This window comes from Lepeophtheirus salmonis, chromosome 6 (genome assembly GCF_016086655.4).
Source record: "Lepeophtheirus salmonis chromosome 6, UVic_Lsal_1.4, whole genome shotgun sequence".
NCBI classification, from domain to species: Eukaryota; Metazoa; Arthropoda; class Copepoda; order Siphonostomatoida; family Caligidae; genus Lepeophtheirus; species Lepeophtheirus salmonis.
Genome location: NC_052136.2, coordinates 47,923,568 through 47,947,207, shown reverse-complemented (window position 1 = coordinate 47,947,207; position 23,640 = coordinate 47,923,568). Strand labels below are relative to the sequence as shown.

Here is a 23,640-nt window from a genome sequence, read left to right as displayed (position 1 = left end):
GTCTTAATTAACATGTTTTATCACTACAATTATCTTTGAGATTATCATCAAAGTTGGATTCAGGAGTCAATGAAGAATTTATGCCTTCGTTTCTGTGATAACCTCTTGATAAGGTATAACTTAAGTATTATAATTATATAATGAATTGTCAATGTCTTCTTCATCAGCACTGTCTCCTTTGTCTAAAATGGTATAATTTTGGTTACTAATGGTGTTGCTAGAAATGTTAAAGATTCTTGTTCTATGTTGTCGTTTTTTCATTTATGAACAACTCTACATTCAATAATAAAGTATTTATATAAATATTTGTATGTACATTTATTACTTGCTAATCTATCTACTAATAAAGAGTACTTTGGGTTGGGTCATCTTGAAAGCAGGAGTATCTGTAAGAGGTTTCTGGTACACAATACCAAATCAGGAATACTTCTGAAGTACTTAAACTTTTTTTTATCAAACCCAGGAGGACGCCACGGAAAATTTTTAACTTGGGTTTTACTGATAAATATTTTCAGTTTTTGGGGTGTTTTAATTATTCCTCTGGAATAAATTAGGTACTTTTACATTCGAATTAAATAAAATAACATTATATATACTTAAAACATTTGTCAGACAAAACTTGGACGATACACCACCAGCATTTTGTGTCCAAATGCTCTCTGCCCCCCCCCCCCTCTGTGGAAGAAGCAGGCTCATACAAGGATATTTAAAAAAAAAAAAAAAACTATTAGGTACTTTTTATTCATCTTTCCAGTCCTCCGTTATTTCAGGTAGTCAAATTTTTCCTTAACGCTCTACTATTGAAAATATGAAGTAAAGGGAAGATTACATAACTAGTTAATTAGTCTCGGATTGCTGTAATTCAAAGAAACACTTGTGAGAATTCAATCTGATCCATAATTTTTCGGGTAGTAACATTAAGGGGAATTGCATTATCCAGTTAATTCGTCTTGAATTACTACAATTAAAATATAAACACCTTTGAGAATTCAATCTTTTCAATAATTTTTCAGGTAGTAACATGAAGGAGAGATAGCTTAAGCCAGTTAATTCGTTTTGAATTCCTGCAATTTTAACGAACACTTATAAAAATTTAATCTATTCAATAAAGCAAAATAGTGACATTGTATAACTAATTTGACAGATTACTTTGGTAATGTTTTGAAGTATCTATGATCTATAAGCATCCTATTGAAGCATTGGATATTACCTATGATACTTATTTTTTTGGAAGTCAAGTAATTTTAAAGTTGTTTTGTATTAGGTGCATGTGTTTAACGATCTTCATTTTAGGCAAGCTAAGAGTAGGTTAGCTAATAGACATGGAGTTGATCATGGTTTAGTTTACTAAGGTTATTATAATAAACTTTTTATTTATGATAAAAAAAACATCAACAAAAAAAATTATGAATCATAAATTTGGTTTTGCTACATACTGAGATGATTTTTACGTTGAAATCGGTTGATTGTTTACTGTTAGTGATTATTTGACAACTTTAACAATTGGTATCTTTGCAATTTGTTGGGTTGTCTTTAAAACAAGCGTAACTGGTGGAGTATCACCGTACGCACCACCCATTCTGGAGTTATTCTGACAAACTTCAACTCTTTTTTTAACAAACCCAGGAAGCTATCTCCCAAAAATTAAACTTGGGGTTTTACTTATTTTCTAGGTTTTATTGATATATGTATTTAGGTTTTTAATAATTTTTCTGGAATAAATTAGGTACTTTTACAATCGATTTAAATGGATAAACATGCATTATAAATAATAGTATTTATGTGAATTTTTAAATTATATGAGAGACAAAACATGGACTATACATCATCAGAATTTTGTGTTCAAATGCGCCCCTTCCCCCATGCGTCCGTGCAACTGACATCATACATGTCTTATATATGTGTGTACAAGTTGCGATTTTATGTAAATACGAGTTGTAACTTGAAAACAGTCTTGTACAAATTACCAAGATACTTAGAGACAAGGTAGGTCAGTCCAAGGTTAATAGAAATACAATTCATGTATTTATATTAATCTAATATCAAATATGTGCAATAGTTTGCTAAATTGTGATATTTACCCTTGTTTCAGGACTTAAAGAGTATTCCTTAGAAGACCAGGAAGTTTCCGAAACCAATGTTCTTCCTTCTCAAACAAATTGACTATTTAGGGAATAAATTTAGCCTTACAGTCGTCAATCGAGGGAATGTTAAAGATGAAAAATGTTACTCCTTGTTCTTAACCCATGATAACTACTCACATATATATTTAATTCCAATCATAGAAGATACCTTGAATGAAAAAGGAATGGTTCATTTGCATTTGAGGGTGTCAAGAACTTTTAATGGAAATTTGTTAAAAAAATCTGGAAGCGTATTAACTAGGAATATTTGCACTCAGACTCGTAAAATTTGGATATAGGTTTGGTTCATCTCATGTTCTATATGAAAAGCCTTAAGGCAGCCAATAACGATCATCCAGAGTTTAAAAATCTTTTCAACGATATTCAATATCATTTATGAATAACTCTGGAAGGATGTGGACTTCTCTGTCCTTTAATATATCACATATCAAATGGGTACGTCTGCCAATGAATTGTAAATAGCTCCGGGAACTTCTTTATGCCCAGTCCATCCCTCCCATCAGCCACTTTACAAATTACAATAGCACTGGATTCAACAAATATCTGAATAAGATACGTGATAATAATAATGTATTGATACTTCTACTTTTTTAAATATATATATTTACTATGTGGAAAAGTATTATTATCAATTATATTAATGTATGGGAATAATAATAATTTTTACAAATATTGATAATTTTTTTAATATTTAGAATTTTATCACATAGATCTTTGGTTTTTTCTTGGTTATATTTTACTTTCATTTTTTATTCGAATGAAAATTCTTATCCTTGGATAAGTATGACTTTGCTAGGAAGCTTTTAGGTATTTTGTTTTGCATCTATAATTTATAATTATAATTTTTTTTTAAACATATAAAACTACATTTTAGCCAGCATCAGAGATAATGATTATAATTGTAACCATAATCGAAAAAAAAGATTTATCAATCATAGGAAAAAATATTCAAAAAGAAATAAAATAAGCGTCGTAATTTTTTGTGTTCTTCACTCCAGCGTTCGTTCATTTGTTTTCCCGTTCAATGTCCAAACTTGCATAATTGAAAGTGAGTATGGTATTCTTGGGGTTATACTCAACATTTTTCTTCCTCCCAACAGTTTTTTGATCATATCAAGTCCATCACTGTTAAAATAAACCTACCATGAAAATTATAATACCATATTTTCTCCACTGTACAACCCAATATAATAATGTTGTTCTCTATATTCAGTATGTATCCTTTGTCTTATAAAAACTAAAACTTTATAAGATAAAATACAAATATGCCTGTTGTCAAACATTATCAAAGTATGAAATATTTTACTAACAATGCCAAATATATATTTAAAAAATAAATTAAATAAATTTTATAATCTAATTTTTTTTTTCAAATGATATCATCATTTTCAAATTAGTTTAGAAAAATTTAACATAATTATAGTATAAATTAACCAATGTTAATTTTGATGTATTAAATATTTTGTATTTTAGATCCAATCTGGACTTAACTTAAAATTAAATTAAGTATTGCCTGAAGGTGGCAATAACTGAAATTCATAACAATAAATCAGTTCAACCTATATTGCATTTCAATAAAAAGTTACTTTTCACCAATAATTTAAAATTCTTTTCAGAAAGTACAACATTCAAGGTAAACAACAAAAAAGATATGCTACATATTTTACGCAACAATTTGTTCATTTGTAATCTCTAAACCTGTTCTCGGAATACTTCTTAATTTCAGAAGGGAGAAGATCTGTGATTTAAAATGTTTCATATTTGTAAAAGTAAAATTCTTATGATTAATTAAATTTGGGGAGCACAAACAAAAAACATTTTGAATTGCAGAACTTCTTTATATTAAAAGGAACAATTATTATGCAAAATTCAAAGAAATTAATTGTCCATTATTCCATTAAGGGTTTAATTTTGGAACATATGATAGATGTGATAACCCACCTATAACCCTAGTTTAGATTTAGAATGTAAATCACTAACCTTTTTAAGTATGAATTTATATATTGATTTTCATCTGAAAAACAAAAATTAGCTTACAACTCACAGATTTTTATACAAATAATTTCCCAAATGCATCAAATTTATAAAACATAGAGTATAAAAGTTATATTTTAAAGAATCACTTGTAATATAATTATTATGAGTTTCTGTTCTACACAAATGCATATGTTTGATATTGTTATAAGTAAAAGTTTAATCACATCAAATAAACAATGATCAGATGAACTAAAAGTGTAAAATACTATGCTTAATTATATTGTATCATTACTTATCAATTTGGTTACATGATAAATCCATTTTATATGGAATAACAAGGTCAATAAATTGATTAAAAATAAATAAAAATCTTTTACAAGATAGGAAATAAATATCTTTTTTTTTTGGGGGGTCTAGGTTTTTTGAATTTTTTGGAGAAATAAAAATACAAAAATTTAAATTTAAAAAAAAAAATTAATTTCAAATATTGAATTTTTTGGGGAAAAAATATCAAAAATCCCCAGTTGATCACAAACATTTTTTTGGTAATTATATTTCAAGTATTATTTTTTTTCGAGAAAAATTTCAAACATCTATAACTATTTACATACAATTAAATTGTTTTGAACTTTTACATCATAGAGAAAGAATTATATAGAGGTTGTTTGATTGCCTTCAGCTGTTCACGTTTGTCTTATAATATAGAGATATATTTGATATCTTATTCGAACTTGCAGATTTAATGAAATAAATATACAACACATTGAAAAGAACTCATATTCACGGATTGGTTTGGTACTTTTGTTCAGTATGGAGTTAATTTACGAATTCATTATTTCTCCCCTTTTCTTTTCGAAATCTAGATGCATCAGTCCCCATAATGGATCATGAGAATGAAAACGTTGTTTTTTCTCACTGCAACTCCTTCGAAGAGTGGGATACAATTCAAATTCAGGTTGTTTATCATAATTTTGATGGACATGGATCTCTAGGAAATTTAAGGAAGCTAAGACCAGGTTTAGTGCTCTTATTTGAGCATCCCTAGGTATAACAATATATAACACGATGATTATGTCAGATGATAATTCAAAACAATGAATACTAAAACAACAAGCTGTTCAGATATTATTGTTGAAACTAAAGCAAATACGTTGATTATGATTTATATGTGCTGAAAGAAACGCTGTAAATAGTTTCAATCTTTCTTCGTTCTTAATCTGCCGATTATTTGTAAATTAATTAATAACGCCGACACAGCCATAAATTGTAAAACTTGAATAGATCTTCCTGTTAATAGAATTAAGATGATGCTTTAATTAATTAAAGATATGCTCAAGTCAAATCAAGTTTGATTTTTTCCTTCGGGTTAGAACATATCTACAATTAGACACAATACCACTGCTGTGCACCTTTTTTTAAATCATAATTTTTGTTCTCTGTCTGCTTAAATAAGCCAAGCAGCCAAAAAAAAATTCTTGTTAACTCTATATATTTCCTTCTCTATGACCTACAGTCCCTCTAGTCCATCCCTTGCGGATTCTGATGTTCTAGAGTCGATAAATTTCGCGGGCATGGCCAACAAATTATCTGGGATCGATAAAAGAAGTTTGTCAAAATTCTGAGGAATTATTGAATGGATAATTTCTGGGAATCAACACAACTGAGTAGAAAGAAGAAGTATTTATCCATAATTATATTCTGTTTAAATATTAAACTTTATCCAAAATTAATATGAGAAATGTGTGTATGGTAAGAAAAATAGAATAATAAGGATATATAAAAGGAAATGTTAAATTATTAATGTAAGCTCGTATTTGTTCATCCAATTACTCATCTTTATATCTGTAAGCTAAGCAACGGAACTATATAATGTAAAGTAACTTGATTTATCACTAATTTTCCTAACGAAGTTATGCCTTTAATGATATGCAGTTAATCAATTTCCTAATATTTAATAGCTGATTCATATCAAGTATATATGTGGTACCTGTACAATGGAATTACAAATGATGGGGCCATTATATCTATGTTATATCCTCAGATGCATTCTTATAGAAAAAAGAAACTTATTTATGCATACTCGTATTTGAGTACATTGATGTATTGCAGAGGCGTCCACAGGGGGTGAGCTGGATGGCCTGTACTCCTCCCCGTCAATAAAGGACTTTTTGTTTTTTATTAGAAAATTTAATACTTAAAATTTCTTTATCCAGTTGAAATTTTTTTTTTCAAAAGATTTACAATTTGAAATTTCTTTTCATAAAATATACCATTTGAAATTTATTTTCAAAAAATTTACAATTATAAATTTTATTCAATTTTTCAAAAAAATTAATATTTTAAATTTTTTTCCAAAAATTAATATTCTAAATTTTTTTCCAAAAATTTAAATTTTGTAGGAAATCTATAGTTTTTTGAAATTTTTCTCAAAAAAAAAATTATATTTGAGATGTTATTTTTGATTTTTCTAAAAATTTAACTTTTTGTAAATAGCTAAGGATTTTTGAATTTTTTTTTGAAAAAATTTAATAGTTAACTTCAGAATTTAGAATTTTTTTTTTCAAAACATATACTAGGAAAAATGTAATTTAGAAATTTGGACTTGCATCCTTGATCATCCTCCAGTATCATTAATATTGCATTGAAATATATTTAACCAAAATACCAAGCCTTGAAGGATAATTTTTCAATTTGTATTAAGATAAATTTATCTTATTTCGTCATAGTCTTGAAGTGTATTTAAAAAGGCAATTATGTTCGAGTTAGAAGACAAAAATTAACATACCTCTGGTTATAATTTTTTACTTCTAATAGTCTTTTGTATATAAGGAAAATCCTTTCATATACCACCAAAGAACTGCGCTATGGCATTTATTTAATGAAAAAGTTCATAGATAAGTGATACAAATATATGATAAGTCATATTTTCCATGTGTTTTCAAAAATTGAATTTATATTTAAACTTTTAGTTCAAATTTATTAATCAATCGATTTTTGATGTACTTTATATGTTAATTCCTTTATGTCTACATACGTAGCCGGTATTTTTTTTTTTTTTTGGCAAGAAGATGTTGAGTAATATTGTAATATTGAATTTCCATTGAAATGAAGGGACCTTCATTACGTTCTCAGCAGGAGAAAAGGGAATTTTCTCAAATAATACTCAAGTAATTGATATACTATTAGGTATAAATTTCGTTAATTTTTAAGTTATTTTATTTATTCAAATTTTTTCAAATACTTGAATGTTTCAACTTTCGTTTGACCATATTTCATGAATCTGACATGAACCATCCATGTTATACTGTATGTTGGAAAAACATATTATTGAATTAAAGAAGCTGAGAAAATATAGTTGTAAATTTCTCTCAAACAGCTCAGATTACTCACCCCGTCGTTGTCTTATAAATATAGAAAGAAAACCCTACATCAAAAACATTACTTTTTGCACTCAAATCTGATTTTTTGGGAATACTTTAACATACCTAGGAATAATGCTATCAACACTTTGTCCTGAAATTAGGCCCGTCGGAGATTACATGTGCATGAAGAGGTTGATCTTTTCATGATTTTCACACAATTTTAATTATTATATTCCTTATGTGTTATATCTTTAAGTAATTTAAATTTAAGATAATCCTATTTGCCTCACCTTTGTTACCCTGACCCTAAATCTAAGAACAAGTGTATTCTTTTCCACGCTACACCTCTGTTTTCTATGATTAGCAATTGATTTTTGAAATTTCCATCCAAAAATTTCGTTTTCGATTGAACAGCTTAGTATTTTAGAATTTTTTTCCAAAAGAATTATTTTTTTTGTAAATAGTTGTAAATCTTTGAAATTTTTTTTGCAAAAATTTAACTTCTCTATTTTTTTTCACCTATTTTCAAAAAACCTAGCCCCACCCCCCAATTATAGCCCTGCGGTCGCCCCTGACTGTGTATTATTATGTGTTATCCGTATCACAAATCATGCCTTAAATTGAGTCAAGTATTGAAATTTTCTTGGAGGATTTTAATATTTATTTCAGAAATATTATTGGTGATAAATTAGTATTTATTGTGATAGGTCGATTTTTGGTGGAGCAACTGGCTACGTAGAGCTATGCCTCATTGGCATATGGAACCTTTCCAATTGTAGGTATCGTTTGTTGTTGATTCTTAAGGTCAATTTTGTGTGGAGTATCAGACAAATAAGCTTAGCTAGTACTAAAAAAAAATTTTTAGGTTGGTCAAAAACCATAACACAAGTTAGAAAGATTCTAGGCCATGAAGAACCAGCGAACTACACCCAAAGACTGGGTACAAGAAATGAATACTATTCACTCCTCAATATTACCGCCGCTGTAGAACTCAGGCATTGAAATAAACGAAAAGTTGGCCTTCCAAACTTTATAACCCACAACTTTACTTGTCCTCAAGAACAAAGATACTAGGTGTTTTGGACCACCAACTCCTTTTTTCATAGCTCATGAGTCAATTCAAAATAGAAAATAAGAACGAAAATACTAGGTCGGGGAGAAACCTCAGCAAAAAATTGGTAGCCAAACGATTGGACAGTCTAGGTCTCCTGAGGTTCGATGCCGGTTAAAAAACACTGTTTAATAACCTCTCTACTTCATCTAAGCAAAAATGGATCCATTACATAATCACTACTTCATCAATTGATACGAATAAATCGAATAATGAGGATGAAATTATAAACTGCACATTTTGAAGCGAGAAAATAGAAACGTCAGTACACATTCTGTACGAGTGTGATAAGATAAGACCTTTGTTAGGAATGAGTGAAAGTAAAAATAAAAGAAAATCTATAAGTCTTGACTTCAAAAAACTGATTAAGTAGTGGCCATGGATCCAAATCTTACAGGGATATTATGGTGGAGGTAATCATCAGGAAAGTGCAGGTTATAATTAATTCTTGTAGATCCAACAAGCCACCCATTACAAAAAATTTGGAAGACGTATTTATGTAAAAACTCGACGTTTTAGCAAATTTATCCGACGATTTGTTTTCCAAAATATTACCATTCCCCTTCTCCAAAAAAATAAAAATATGCACATATATACCGGGCCGTGCAGAATTATTTACCGATTTTTGTTCAGAACATATCGCGGACAATAATGACATTTGAATGACTTGAGAAACAATTTATTCATACATTTTTAGAATAATAAATTTAATCAATGTAGTCACCATTTGACTCAATGACACTGGTCAGGCGACGTCTGAAGCTGCCACAGACTTGTTGGATGTAATCGGCGTCCATGGAGGCCCAGGCCTTGTTGACAGCAGCCTTTAAGGGATTTATGTTCTTGTGCGTTTTTGACAGGCCTTGGTCTCCACGTGCGCCTAGATTGGGAAGTCTAGTAGGTTCAGATCTGGGCTCTGAGGGGGCCAGTAGTCCTTGGCAAAAGTTCATGTTGTCCTTGAGCCACTCCTGAGCTTTCTTGGAAGCGTGGGCGGATGCTCCATCTTGTTGAAAAACCCAAGGAGAGTTGCCGACTATGGATTTGATCCACGGAAGGACCTTGGACGCCAGAATCTTCACATAATCCTCCGCTGTTAATCTGAGCCAGTGGGGAACCATACCGGCTTCATAGCCTTCCTGTTGGATTTCCAAACATCTCTAAAGCTCACAACACGGTCATTGTGCCTGTTGAAAACAGGATCGACCGTAAAAGTTTTCTCATCTGAAAAAATGATGATGCGTCCAGATGAACTCTTGATATTGGTTTAAGTGATTGCCTTCAATATGAACCCCTACATGTATTAAAAAAGGATTCGTAAATTCCTGAATTAGATTTGGAAAATAAATTTTGATATACATTATCCTCAAATGTTCCTTTTTTTTAAATCTCTACCATATATAATTGGCTGCATTTTATTTTTAATCCCCATTTCTCTAAATACATATTTGTATTCACTTTATAGATGGCATTCAGAGCTAAAAAAACCTCAATGTGACTCAGATAAAACTTGGTTAACTAGACTAATCCATGGCCAAAGGTTATGCCTATGCCATTTAGTCAGTATTGATAGTAGTTATATATATTTTTATAGAAATAAATAGCTGTATGTACAAAGTGGTCCATTAAAATCTGAACAATTTGAATTTTAAACTTCAGCAAGATATAATTAATTAATTAAAAATAGAACTTCAACAAAATGAATACTATAGACAGATGTGTGTCTGAGCTCTCTTAATCATTAATATAGCCACCTTTAGCGGCAATGATAGAATTGAGGAAGGGGCAGCGGAAGGCCTCCCACCCGCTTTGTATGAGAGTGTCAAAAGAACTTATAAGACTTATTCATAACAGTATTGCAATAGAGGAAAGGTGTTTTTTTCATTGCTGGTGTCAAAAGTGGCCTCTTTACCCTCACAACGCGATTTTTTGTAGCTCTCTGGACAGTTTGTTGTGAAACCTTGAGTTCTCTTGCATAGTCCCTCATGTACTTGAAAGGATTGGCCTGGGGTGTTTTTCTTAACTCCTCCTTGTCCAGTTTAGCCTTGTTGCCAGAGGTCTTCTTCCTTTCCAAAGTTATGGAATTACTGTCAGTGTAGAGAATGGTCCTGGAGAAACCCGACTACTTGAAGTGTGCGAATGGAAATTATTCTATCACATTCAAGTGCCACTTTCTTGACTTATACGTAAGCTAAAGAATTCAGGTTTGTTTTGTTTTGTAAGGAATTGTTTATGCTTTCATATATCAAATATGAATTTATTTCAATCCCTCAACCTTAATTAATTAATGAACTAATAAGTGTTTAGCTTTAATGGACTACCTTCTAGGTACTTGCATTCATTCAAAAATATATCAATAAAAAGAACTTATAAAATATACATAAGTCGGAAAACTTAAATTTATAAAAATGGAAGGTTATTTTCTTTGAAATTGATAAATATATTATGTAAAATAATGTTTTGCAATCAATCCACTTATTTGGTCCTTTGTTATTTTCAGGTGTTTGAAAACCCCGTAGATTACTTATTTCCCTAACTTCTTTTGTTTCTCCTTCAAAGAAATTTCTTAATTTATCTTCATTATTTTTAAGCTAGTTATTCTGGTTTTTTGTCTCGAATATCCTAAATGGATTTAGCTCTAATATATATAAGTTTTGAAAAAAAATGTAAGTATTGCATAATAATTGATCTGGAATCATGAAATTTAATAAAGTTAAACTTAAGAAGTAAAAAGAATATTGTACACGAATGAGATAATTGTAACAAAAACTCTCAATAAATTATAAATATTTTTTTTATTTGACAAATAATTATAAATAAAATGGATAATTTTCCCTTAAAAAAATAAAAGATATTTAAAAAAATGGTTTTATTAAAACGAAACAATTTAATGCCTTTGTAAACATAATTTTGTTATTTGTTTAAATTGTTTACAACTCCACCAGAATTGGTTAGGAATATTTCTGACAAGGTAAAGTTGTTTTAAAATTGGTCGTAATATGATGTTCATATATTCTTGCCATTACAATAAAAAAAAAATGTATTTTCATACGACAAGAAGAAGAAATATAATGTTGAAAAATGCTCAAATGTTTCATCAATACAAATACATTGATTTCGAATACTTCTTTAGGTTTTTTTTTTTGAAGAATCATAATATAATCTTTTTTACTTAGGGGCGTTGGAACCTCTTTGAATGTGTTCCTGGTAAAGTTTGATCCGAAAGTAACAAAGATATAATCTAATCATTTTCTTTCTCTTTTTCTTAAATAAATAGATCTCTGTGACAATATTGTTTTATATTGCTAACTGAGTTTATTGATAACATTTTATTTAATCAATTCAGGTCTTTATTTTTGTTTTAAATGTTTTTTTCTGTTTTTCAACTATATATAATAGCTTCTGAGTGGTTGTAGCTCTCCTAGGGGGTATTACTTTTTTAGATAAATAAGTCATTCAGAGTTTCACTACGTAAAAGATGACATATATAACAAAAACTGCACGAAGTTTGTATTGGATGGGTAAAGATAGGGTTTAAAGTATAATTATTTTTATAAAATATTATTTTCAAATTTGTTTTTATTCATTTATTCATAACGGTCTAATATAATTATGACACACGACACCACAAATGCCGGCATAAATACCAATTTAGTATAGTATCATTTTAAATGTCTATGTAACTTGGTATAACTAAAGTACCGGAATAATAATATAACAAATAAAATATTAATTTTATTTAAAAACATGGTAAAAAATTATTCTACATTTTAAATATTGATATCATTTAACATAAGATATATATATATATTTGCTAAATATTTGATTATATGAATTTGATATGAAAAAACATTTATTTGTAATTAAAATCTTTCAATAGATTAATTATCTTTCTAATAGACAAATAAATATATTTTTAAAGTATTTGATGGCCTAAGAATAAAATTCATATTTTAAAGCTATTAATAACATAAATGAATATTCATTTATTTTTTATGTATAAAAATAAGAAAAAAACATAAAGTTTGTTGTAATAAAATGCATTTGAAAGTAATAAGAAAAAACTTGTAAAGAAACATACATTCTATAAAATTTATATAGCTGGTATAAATTTCAAAATACTCTATACCTTTTTATGTTAAAAATATTTTTTTGTAAAACATCTGTTTATAGAAGATATGATAACATCTTTTAACTTACCTCTAATTCTTATAGTAATCCACCAGAAGTGATAATTCCATAATTCGGCTTTTTGTTCAATGTCACATTATTCGGCATGGAAATGGTGGGTTTTCCTTATCCTTGACTTTTATTTCTATAAATTGGTCATAGTCCTTACTGATTGAGACTTACCTAGCCTCGAGAAAAATGAAAGTGTTCCTCATTATTTGAGAATCTCTTGGCTACATATACAGAAGAACTACTTAATTAGCAATCTTTGTGAACTTCATATAGTAAAAAGTGTGAAAAAAAGAACAATTACCTAATTGATGTAGATTTCAATCTACCACTTTCATATTATCAGAGTAGTGCCATTGGAAATAGTATCAAAACATAAGTATTTCCTACCTTATTTAAAAAAGGAACGATAAATTTATATTTTTCTCTTCCTTTTTTAATAATCTAATCATACATATATATATATTTTCTAATAAATAAAGTTGTAAAGGAATATGCTCTAACTCTCGTGAAAACTTTTTTTTTATGAGAAACCAGAATAATGATGTCATTTAAAAAAAAAAATAATGCTATAATAATTTTTATTTAATTCTTACGGAAATAACATCTAATTAAAAACTAATCACGAGTATATGTGTACAAAAAAAAAAAGAGCTGACATTGAGGATTAGTTGGCTAAGATTAACATAATAAACTAAAAGATGGAGATCGGGGTCATTCTTACCTATGTACTTGCTAGATACGAAGTGGTATTTGAGTTTATATCCTTATTCTTATAGCTTCTTGTAGCTTATCTAACAAAATGTCCTGACAGTTAAGCAATTCTCCTACTAAACACACTTTAGATTTCAGGGTTACCTTGTCGATTTTTGGTTTAGCTATTTATTATACCGGCAAGGTATATGCTTGTAAATATATAATTTTGAACTACTAGCAAAATATAAAATGTACAAACTAAGCCACTATAGAGAAAAGTTACAGAAATAATCGAATTTCTTTTTTAAATATATAAAACATTATATTTAAACCTTCCCACTTTAATATCAGTAAGTGAAGGGGACACCTGATATTGTAAAAGATCAAAAGGAGCTTTATAGCACCTTTTAATTAACTAATTTTAAATATTTTTTTTACGGTTATAAATAATTTTATTCTAAAGAAGTTGACTTATAATTTACTTAAGCCAGAATAATATTTCATATTAATAAAATAAAGTTTTGAATAAATTGTTTCAGAATTAAAAAATTCTAACCATATATAAACTAACAATTTTAAAATTATAGCCTTTAATTCTTTGTTAATTTAATCTTTATGCTTTTGAAATATTTATTTCTCTATATCAATGAACTTTGATCAATAAAGTTTAATTAAGTAAATTTATTTATTTAAAAGAATATCTTATAACTGATAAAATAATGGATTAGAAAAAATTGTATTTTAAATATTATTTAAAATGGACTTTAAAATAGTTTGTAAAATAAATAAATCTTAAACTTTTTTGTTGTTTCAACAAAAGTTATGCATAGACATATAATTTATTTCCTTTAAATCTTTTGTTTTATATGACTTTTTGGATAATGAATATACATATAAAATACATATATCTTCCAATATGATATATTATTATAAGTTTTAGAATTATCAAGCAATGAAATAATAATAAATAAAGGAAGAAAATTATAACTTTTAACTTAAAATTATGAAATAGATATAATTAACTAAAATATCTAAGAAATCATTTGGCAAAAAGTTGCAAAACTAAATAGATGATGCAAAAAAAAATAAGTATACCTGTAAATTTATTACTTATCATTGAATTTATAAAAATTAAGAAGTTAGAGCCACTTGTCTCTCCTAATATAAGATTACATCTTATTTTGAACTTATAACGTTGTTTTAAGACGGTTGTCATTCCAAAAAAAAATGCAAAAAAAGAATTAGATTTTAGAGGTAGTCTTGTGACTCTATAGAAAAATCATAGTTTTAAAATAAATTGAATCAAAAGTTATTTCGTTATTACGAGTAAACGTAATAAAAATACGATTGTATCAGATCACAGATACATTTTTCATAATGGCCCATTCAATACTCTTTTCTAAGATGGATGACTGAACAACATTCAACGGTAGTTGCCATCTGTTCCCCTGGACATGAGTACAAACTATGAATAAAATGTTCTTGATAATCCATGTTCTAATAGAACGAGATTATCCTTGCTATCTTACAAAACCTTCAGTAATCTTCCCTTAAATATAGCTAGCTAATGTATAATGAGCTTTTAAAAGTTTATTTATTATTATCTATTTTGTTGATGTTAGAAGCACTGTTAAAAAACTAATTACTATATGCTTACGATCGGACTATCGAAAGTAAACAAATAATTGCTAACTAATGTATGTCTCTGGTATATTTGGAAAAAATTATACAAAAAGTATAACAAATAATCTACTGCTTCCATCTCAACTTTTATTTTTTCACATAGAAATTGTTCATTATCAGCTTTTTACATATAAAAAAAAAACAAGATTATATACGTTTTTTAAACTAAAACCCAAGATTATACTTTAAAACTCAATATTTTGGCAGGAAACACAAGCACTGACAGCCCTGGTCAAGACAACTCAGTTGTTCATCTCTAAAAAAATTAATAATATTAATACTGTTCATTTCATAACAATAAGCATTTACATATATTTGACTATTATAATCTTTCTAAAAATTTCATTAAATAATTGTTTATCTATAAATTAAATGTGAATGTCTGTGTGTGTATGAATGTCGTTCATTCACAGCCGAACCAATGGATGGATTTTGCTGAAATTTTTCAAGTAGTTCTAATGGCTCCAGAAATGGTTCTGCGAACATTTTTTGGGGTATTCGGAGCCATGGCGGCCTTTAAATAGCATTTTTAACACTTTCCCTGAACAACCTGAGGGTTAAGGTGTATTTTGGATAATAGACCGTTTCTTTGATGCTCAGGGAAGTGGTGGTGCAAGATTTAACCTACCTTAGGTACCAGCAGCCCACAACCAGAGGATGGGGTTTAATTCTAGCATATTGGAAGGGGTTCTTGTTGCTTAGAACTGCAGCAGTAGTGAAATTTAAACTGGATTGATGCACAGTACTTCAAATGTACAACCTGAGGGCTGAGGTGTATTTTGAATATCAGGATGATTTATAGATGCTCATGGAAGCAACTGCAAGACTGCAAGCTTAGGATTTGACCCAGAAATATTAACTTCTTCCAGATTGCGTGAAAGAAAAGTGCCTATATTATGCTTATATATTAGTATACTAATACTCAAACTACATAAATGTGAATAATTTTAAGGTTTTAAGGTGTTTATTATTTGTTTAATATTAAGCAGTTGAGTTCTTCATTGATTTTAATTTCTGAATGTCCTGTAATGCCAGGCAAACCTACTGTAGTTTATTAGTAACTATAACTAGGGATACGTTTTTGTAGGAGTGCGTGGAGATGGCTGGAGCAAGGCATATGGTACTCCTGAATTAAGAACCTTGTTAATATTGTTTGCCTGTTTTGTTTTTGGAAGGAGAAAATGTATTAATTCTATGAAAAAAATTACCTTCTATATTTAAAATTCTGTTAGTGTAAGGCAGGGATCGGCAACCTATGGCACACGTCCCACTGCTTGCACGTGGAGGCATATTCACTAGCACGCGCAAATTAGAACTTATTCTTGTAGTTTGTGTATGTCTTTTACAATTATTGTTGATAGTGGCACACTCATTGAATAGAAATGTTGAAGTTGGCACTCCATGTCTCATAGGTTGCCAACTCCTGGTGTAGTGTAAATGAATATGTCTATGTGAATGTTTGTTACGTTTAATCACAGCCAAACCAATGAAAGGATTTCCCTGATTTTTTTATGTAGCTGTTTAAGTCTCCTGAAACGGTTCTAGTAACCATTTTTTTGGCTTTCGAGGTCATCGTGGCCTTTAAATAACATTTTCTAGTACTTTCCTTGTAAAACATGAGAGCTGCGGTGTATTTTATATTTAGAAGTGGCAGTAGAACCGCCTCAGGAACTAGCAGCTCATATACAAAACTCAAGGACAAGGGTGTATTCTATAATATCAAAAAAGGTTCTTGGTGCTTAGAAATGCGGCAGCATTGCAGGTTATCGTCCTTGACGCTCAATACTTCAGTTGTACAACCTGAGGTGTGTTTTTTGTGTATATTTCCTTGATGCTCAGGAAAGGGGTAGCAGATAAATTTAATATACCTCGTGCCCAGCAGTTCACTTGCACCACCTGTGGGCTAAAGTTTTTGTAAATATAATATTAGAAAGGTTCGTTGGTAACTTGAAACACGGTGGCAGTAGAGTTAAAATTGTATTTTGGCCTAGTTCTTCACCTGTACAATCTGAAAGCCGGGTTGTTTTTTGGGATATTATGAGGGTTATTTGATTCTTGGGGAAGTAGCACTGGAAGAATTGAATTTGTTTCAAGGGCCAGCAGCTCATATAAACAAACCGTGGACGGGGGTACATTCTAGCATATTAGAGGTGTTTTATTGGTACGGTGGCGGTGCAGCATAAACTGCCTTGAAGATTAGCATTCAACTTGCCTTGGGCCCAGCAGGGGGATGCACAACTTTTGAGCTAGGGTTGTACTATAGAATATTAGAAATGTTTTTGGTGCCTAGAAACAAAGCGGCAGTAGAGTTTAAATTGTATTTTAATTAATATTAATTTCTTAATATCGCGGGCAACGCTTGGCAAACTTACTTCACTTACAATTATATTTAAATTTATTTTATTTTGCATTTTAAATCAATTTCCATAATTTTTTTTCCTTAACAGTTGTTATTATTATTTAATTCCTGAGTAGTGACCATCTTTTCCGAAATAAATTTAATCGAAAACCTGTTTGAAGATTCGTGTCTGCTCATTAAAGACGAAGTGTATCCCTGAAGATTTGTTGCAGAGTTATAATTATAAGTCCTTGTTAGAATCAGTGTAGAATAGAGGAATCACATCGGAGTAATTTTAGTAAATGTCCCTTCTCTCCCCCGTTGTCACAGCTGATTGTAGCTGATCAAATGAACCGTCATAAGTATTATTTTTTTATCGCGTCGAAAACATTTTTCCAATTGTCAGGATTACTAAGATGATTTTCGGTCTCCTTTTTTTAATTTTCATTTTACACAGGATTTTAATCAGTATTCGTTAACATCAATCATCAAAGAGTACATGATGGTAGGAAAAAAAAAAACACGAAGGAAAAACTAAAAAAAACTGTAGATCCAGAGAGGATCTTGTGCCAGTTCTAAAAAAAAAGTTGTGGTCAACATTATTATTTCTTTGCCATTCTAAAGTCATCGTTGCTCCTCAACTCAATGCCTAATTTTAAGCTTTGAAGTAATATTAGTGTTCCTTCACTTTTTATTTCTTACTACAAAAGAAAAAGTCAATAATTAAAAGTTTTCTAAATATAAAACCCATTATATGAAGGACAAGATAACCTCACCCCCTCCCCATTATTATACATTTAATTGACTAAATTAAGTTGTATTTATATATGTTATTCATGTACTAAATAGAAGATATGATAATGATTAATATTAACAGATATATAAAAAAGATGAAAACTTATGGATCTACACTATTGTGGAAAAGTATTTATGATATCATTATAAATAAGAATGTCCAAAATATAATATAGCTAAGCTGATGAATAAGTGTGGTTTGATACACAGTTTGTTACTATTAGATGACTTATTTTAATTTTGTAAATACATAAAAATATCAAGATATCTCAAAAAGCTTTTTTTATTCACATTTATTTTTTTTAAATTGCTTGTAAATATTAAATTTGAAAAGAAATTACTATGAAACTAATACAATGCTACAAAATTACATATCACTGGTACATGTTCAAAAATCCAACAATGAGTATTTAAGGAAAGCAAGTATTCGTTCAATGTAATATTCACTAAACATAAGCGACATTGATACATAGAGTAATTGATAAATTGATGTTTCTAATATTTAAAAACAAATATTATCACGAACCATTTACCGAATATTTGGAAAATTTTAGAAAGGAAACGGGTAAGATTAGGAAGCATGCACATTAGAGTATTTTCATTATTTTTCAACAAATGTAATATACCCATGGTTGAATTATGTGAAATAAATATTGTAAAATAGCATGTAAGTAGTTAAACTTATACTTCTTAAAAAATTAATTTTAAAATCAACCAACCAGTTTGCAAGATATAGACTTTTTTTTTATTCGGTTACTTCATTTTAATTATATATATATAAACAAAAAGGACCATATAAATATAATAATAATAAAGTCCAATGTAATAACGCAAAGATACATAAAAAACATTATAGTTTAAAGTTATTTCCTCGGAGTTGACCCACATCTAATATAATTATACATGCAGAACAAATTCATCAAATGAAATAAAATCTCCAAATTAAATATAATACATAAAATTACAATACTATGACAAGGTTTTCCAAAAATTCTTGATTATTTTGTTAAAAACTCTTCCTTTTTTGGATCCCATAGATAGAATGAACTTGAGGATTTCTAATACTGTGGTCCATGTACCTGTTCGTATGTTTGGAATTTTCAGCGATAAGGACACATATCTCGCAGATGCAGCCAAAAATTATACCACTCACTTTTTCCCCAACAATCGGTTCATATGACGTCGCCCTGCTCGCAATAAGAGCTTTTGAGTTTAGCAGAGCAAAGTCAATTACTTTGGTTTCGGATGAAGCTCCTTTTTTTATCCACGAAAGTTCAAACAGTACAATCGCTTTCTGAAAATTTTCCTCTCCACCCATCAAACCTTTTATATTTAATTTTATAAATTGCTTCAGAATGGTTAAAGACGGGCAATCTATAAACGCATGGACTGTATTATTGAATATCTTACCACAGTCCTTACATGGCCTCGAGAAAAAAATGCGATTAGTGGAGATTTGTAATTGGACTGTGAATTTTTTTCCATCATTAATTCCTCTCAGCGATGACTTGATTCTTCTCTTCCAGGTTTCAGGGAGACTCAATCGTCTCCTATGTAGATCACGTAATATTTATATCCGTCTTACCTTCAAAATTAGGCAATATTATTTTCAAATGCCAAGGGCATGTCATAATATAGAGACCTGAACTCCTCTCAAGAGGGAACATGAATATTCAGTCATTGAATAGGTCTGAGGAGTGAATATCATGCTTAGCTAAAATCCCGTTGCTGATAGCATGTTCTTCCAAAATAGATGGATTTTTTAATTTCCTAAAGAAAAACTTCTTACTCATATTTTTCCGAATAATATCTACTGTTGAGTCTTCATTAAAGACAGGATCATTAGTCCAGATGGCCCGTTGAGCCGCACCCCACACTTGAGATAGTTCCGTAGTTTCATCATTGGTAAGATTGATTCCTATCATCAGCCTTTTATATATTCTAGTTTCAGAAGTCCTTCTCCATTCCAGTGAGGGATTCCCCGACGTGTCTCCAAAATTTTTATATTATATTCACGGAAGGATAATTGATCAATGGGCTAAGTCTCACCCAGATGAGATTTTGGTCTTTTTATGGTCTTTTTTATTGAAAGAAAAGTCTACTAAACCATACCTCATCCTCCATAATCACCTTTTCTGAACTAAAGGACTTGCTGTAGCTTTATAAATTACTGCAGGAATAACACGAGTATTGTAAAGTTCTATTCTTTTTTGTATATTGTACCTCCTCCGGAGGTTTATTTCTTGACCTACAGTTGACTTAATTTAATTCCGGTTATCTGCGTGGATACCATTACTCTCCCATGTGATGCCTAATATCAATCTTTTTTATATTGCAGCTCCCAACTTTAAGCTCTTGAGGAGGACTCCCTGAACCAATAGGCATAATAGCAGTTTTACTCAAATTCAACTCCAGACCGGACCTCTTCCTAAATTTTCCAAAGAAATTTAATAGTACTTCCATCCTCATTATTAATTGAGCCTCTGAATTTGCTTCCAATTGTCATAGTAACATCATATGCATATAAGTCCATGAGATGCTTATCTCCCTTAACACATACTCCAAACCCGCCATACTTTTTTTCCTTTACCTACTACAAGCTCCTTAATCGTAGCAATAAAAAGAAATAGAGCAGAAAAACATCCCTGCCTACAGCTTTTTTTCAATTTAACTGGTTTACTCTCCACTCCATCTTTAGAAATTGTTGACGTGCCATTATACAGGGTGTCCACGATAAATTGGAACTATCTTAAAATTCAACCTGCTTGATAAAAATGGAATTTGGAGTGTATTTGTTAATAGGAAAAAGTTAGAAATGATATTAAACAATAAATTTATTCAACATGTCCTCCCTCACCAGCCGCCATCTTCTCCATCCTGCCCCTAAAGGATTTGCATGCCTTGATGACTTCCACGGAATCGACAGCATTCCACTCCCTCGTAATGGAGCCCTTCAGGGCCGCGATGCTCTTGTGGCTGACCTTGCACACCTCCCTCTCTAACTTCCGCTACCAGTAGTAATCACACAGATTGAGGTGGGGTGAGTGGGAGGACCAGGTGTTGGAATCCCAGAAAGTAATGTCGTGGGAATTGAAGAGGTTAGTGGTCCTCATGACGATGTGTGCGGGCGCTGAGTCTTGTTGGAATATGAACTCCCTCCCAGCGGCCGTATCCTTCATCCAGGGGATGACGAACTCCTCCATGACTATGCAGTACCTTATCACGTTAACACTTTCCTTGGGATTGAAGAAAAAAGAAGGCATCACCTACCGGTGCTGCAGATGGCACCCAGGATCATCACGGAGGCCGGGAACTTTGTGATGAACACCGCAGGGACCTCTTCTCTCTCCTTCGCAAGCCACCTGTCATTGTGGACGTTGTAGCTTCTGTTGACAGTCCAGTTCTTCTCGTCGGAGAAGGAGATGATTCTTCCTCCATGGCTCTTCAGGTCATTGAGGAGGCACTTACCGTTGGTGAGCCTGGTGGCCTTCATGGACGCCGTGAGGATGTGTTGTTTGGCCATTCGGCATGACCTGTACCCGAGGTCCTCATTCACAGCCTTGGAGACCAGCGGCTTGCTCACTCCAAAGTTCTTGGCCAACCTGGACAAGGAAGTCCCCGGCGAAGCCTTGATGGACTTCCAGAGGCTTTCAAGGAAGCGGCGAGTGTGGACTCGGTCACTTCTCATGTTGTGGGCCTTGAGGCAGACCTTCCCCTCAACCTCCCAGGCATTGAAGACCCGGTACACCGTGGTCTTGGGATAGTTAAGAAGCTTGTAGATAGCAGAGGGCTTGTGTCCCGTGCGAGCTAATTCGAGGATGGCGTCTCTCCTTGCTTGTTCCATGATGACTTTTGTTTGTTGTCAAAGCAATTGTGGTGGAAGTTATAGTGTTTTGCTCACGCAACCTTTTATATTAGTATGATTTAACCCCTAATATCCACATTATGGATTTGGATGAATTTTAAAGTAGTTCCAATTTATCGTGGACACCCTGTATAGTAGTGCCCGAACTGAATTAAAAAACTGATTGGAAGCAAAACCCCGACCGCTCTGAGAATTTGCCGATGAGAAATGGAATTAAAAGCCTGATAAGACTCAATAGCTAAAATCTTCCAAATTTATCTCTTAATGAGTCAATAGCAGCCTGAATATTGGGAGAAAAATCCGATATTTTCTTGTGTCTCAATATTTTATCCAAAATTGGTTCCATTTGACGAGTTAGTACTCTGGAGAAAATTATATAGGATTCGTTGAAAACTGTAATTGACCTCCAGTGATGAAAATCTGTTCCATTTTCCTTTTTTGTAAGGAGAGCAATCCTTCCTTTCGTCTACAGTTTAGGCATTTTACCGAATCTCTCTATAGAGTAACCAATTTTATGTAGATAATGTGTAATTTCATCAGGAAAAAGGAAATTAAATTTAGCCAAAATACCATCAGGACCTGATGCTTTACTATCCTTCATATGAAATTTAATGTAATGAACGATATTTGTTTCGTAGATATCATAGGTTTTGGAGTACTTGAGATTGATTTTCTTTTAAGAAAATATCTCCATTTTGTGCCTAATATTTTTTGGAATCTAGCATGAAAATAATTGAAAATATCACTCATATTCGTCAGAACTTTACCCATGTATTTTATTTTCATTATTCTCCACCCTGAGAAATTATCTTTTACTAACAGCTGCTTTAGTCTAAAATGGGTATTACTCTCCAAACTATGTTTTTCCTCCATTTCAGCCTCAGCAACTTCAGCAACCCGAAAATAATTTACGAAGTCTCCCATAAATGTTCGAGAGAAAATTGAGTCCTCCTCAAGCATCATTTTAACCTCATCCTGTATCCTTCTCTTTCTCTTTTTCTCTAGAAATTGCCTTATTGTAACTTTTATAATTCTTCTTAGCATGTGTTCTGCTTGATTTGTTGAAAATGAATCATCGAAAATTCTTGCCAAGCGCGTGTTTAGTTTTATCTTAAATTTGTCTTCTTCCAGGATCCATTTTGGCATTTTAAAACCGTTATTGTTCCGTTTTCCATGAAGTTCCATAATAAGTAACTTATGATCGGAATAAGGTTCTGATTTGTATGAAGCTGTTTTCAACAAGCAAAGTAATTGAGGAGAGATCAAAGCCATATCAATTCTTGACATCCAACTGCCCTTTCTCTAAGAAAAGATATCAAACGCACTAAACAGATGATATCTACAATATTAAACGCGCAAACTAAATTTATCAAAATGGTTATATTCAGGTGTCAGGGAGCAATTTTAAAAAGATCAACGTCAAGATGACCAATCAAAATAAAAGGCAATATATATTTCCTAACATTATTAATAATAGCCTGAAAGAAAGAAGA

The 23,640-nt window shown here is 30.8% G+C and overlaps 1 long non-coding RNA gene across 3 annotated transcripts in view; it reads right to left on the bottom strand.

Moving 5' to 3' along the window:
* Positions 1-23,640, bottom strand: part of LOC121121011 (uncharacterized) — a 47,576-nt gene that overhangs the window by 2,758 nt on the left and 21,178 nt on the right. Inside the window, exon 4 of one of the 3 annotated variants that reach the window (XR_005865308.2) lies at positions 12,658-12,944. The exons of the other annotated variants lie outside the window; for them this stretch is intronic. This is a non-coding gene — a long non-coding RNA (uncharacterized lncRNA). Of the gene's footprint in view, positions 1-12,657; positions 12,945-23,640 lie in introns of those variants that run through there. 3 annotated transcript variants of the gene reach the window in all.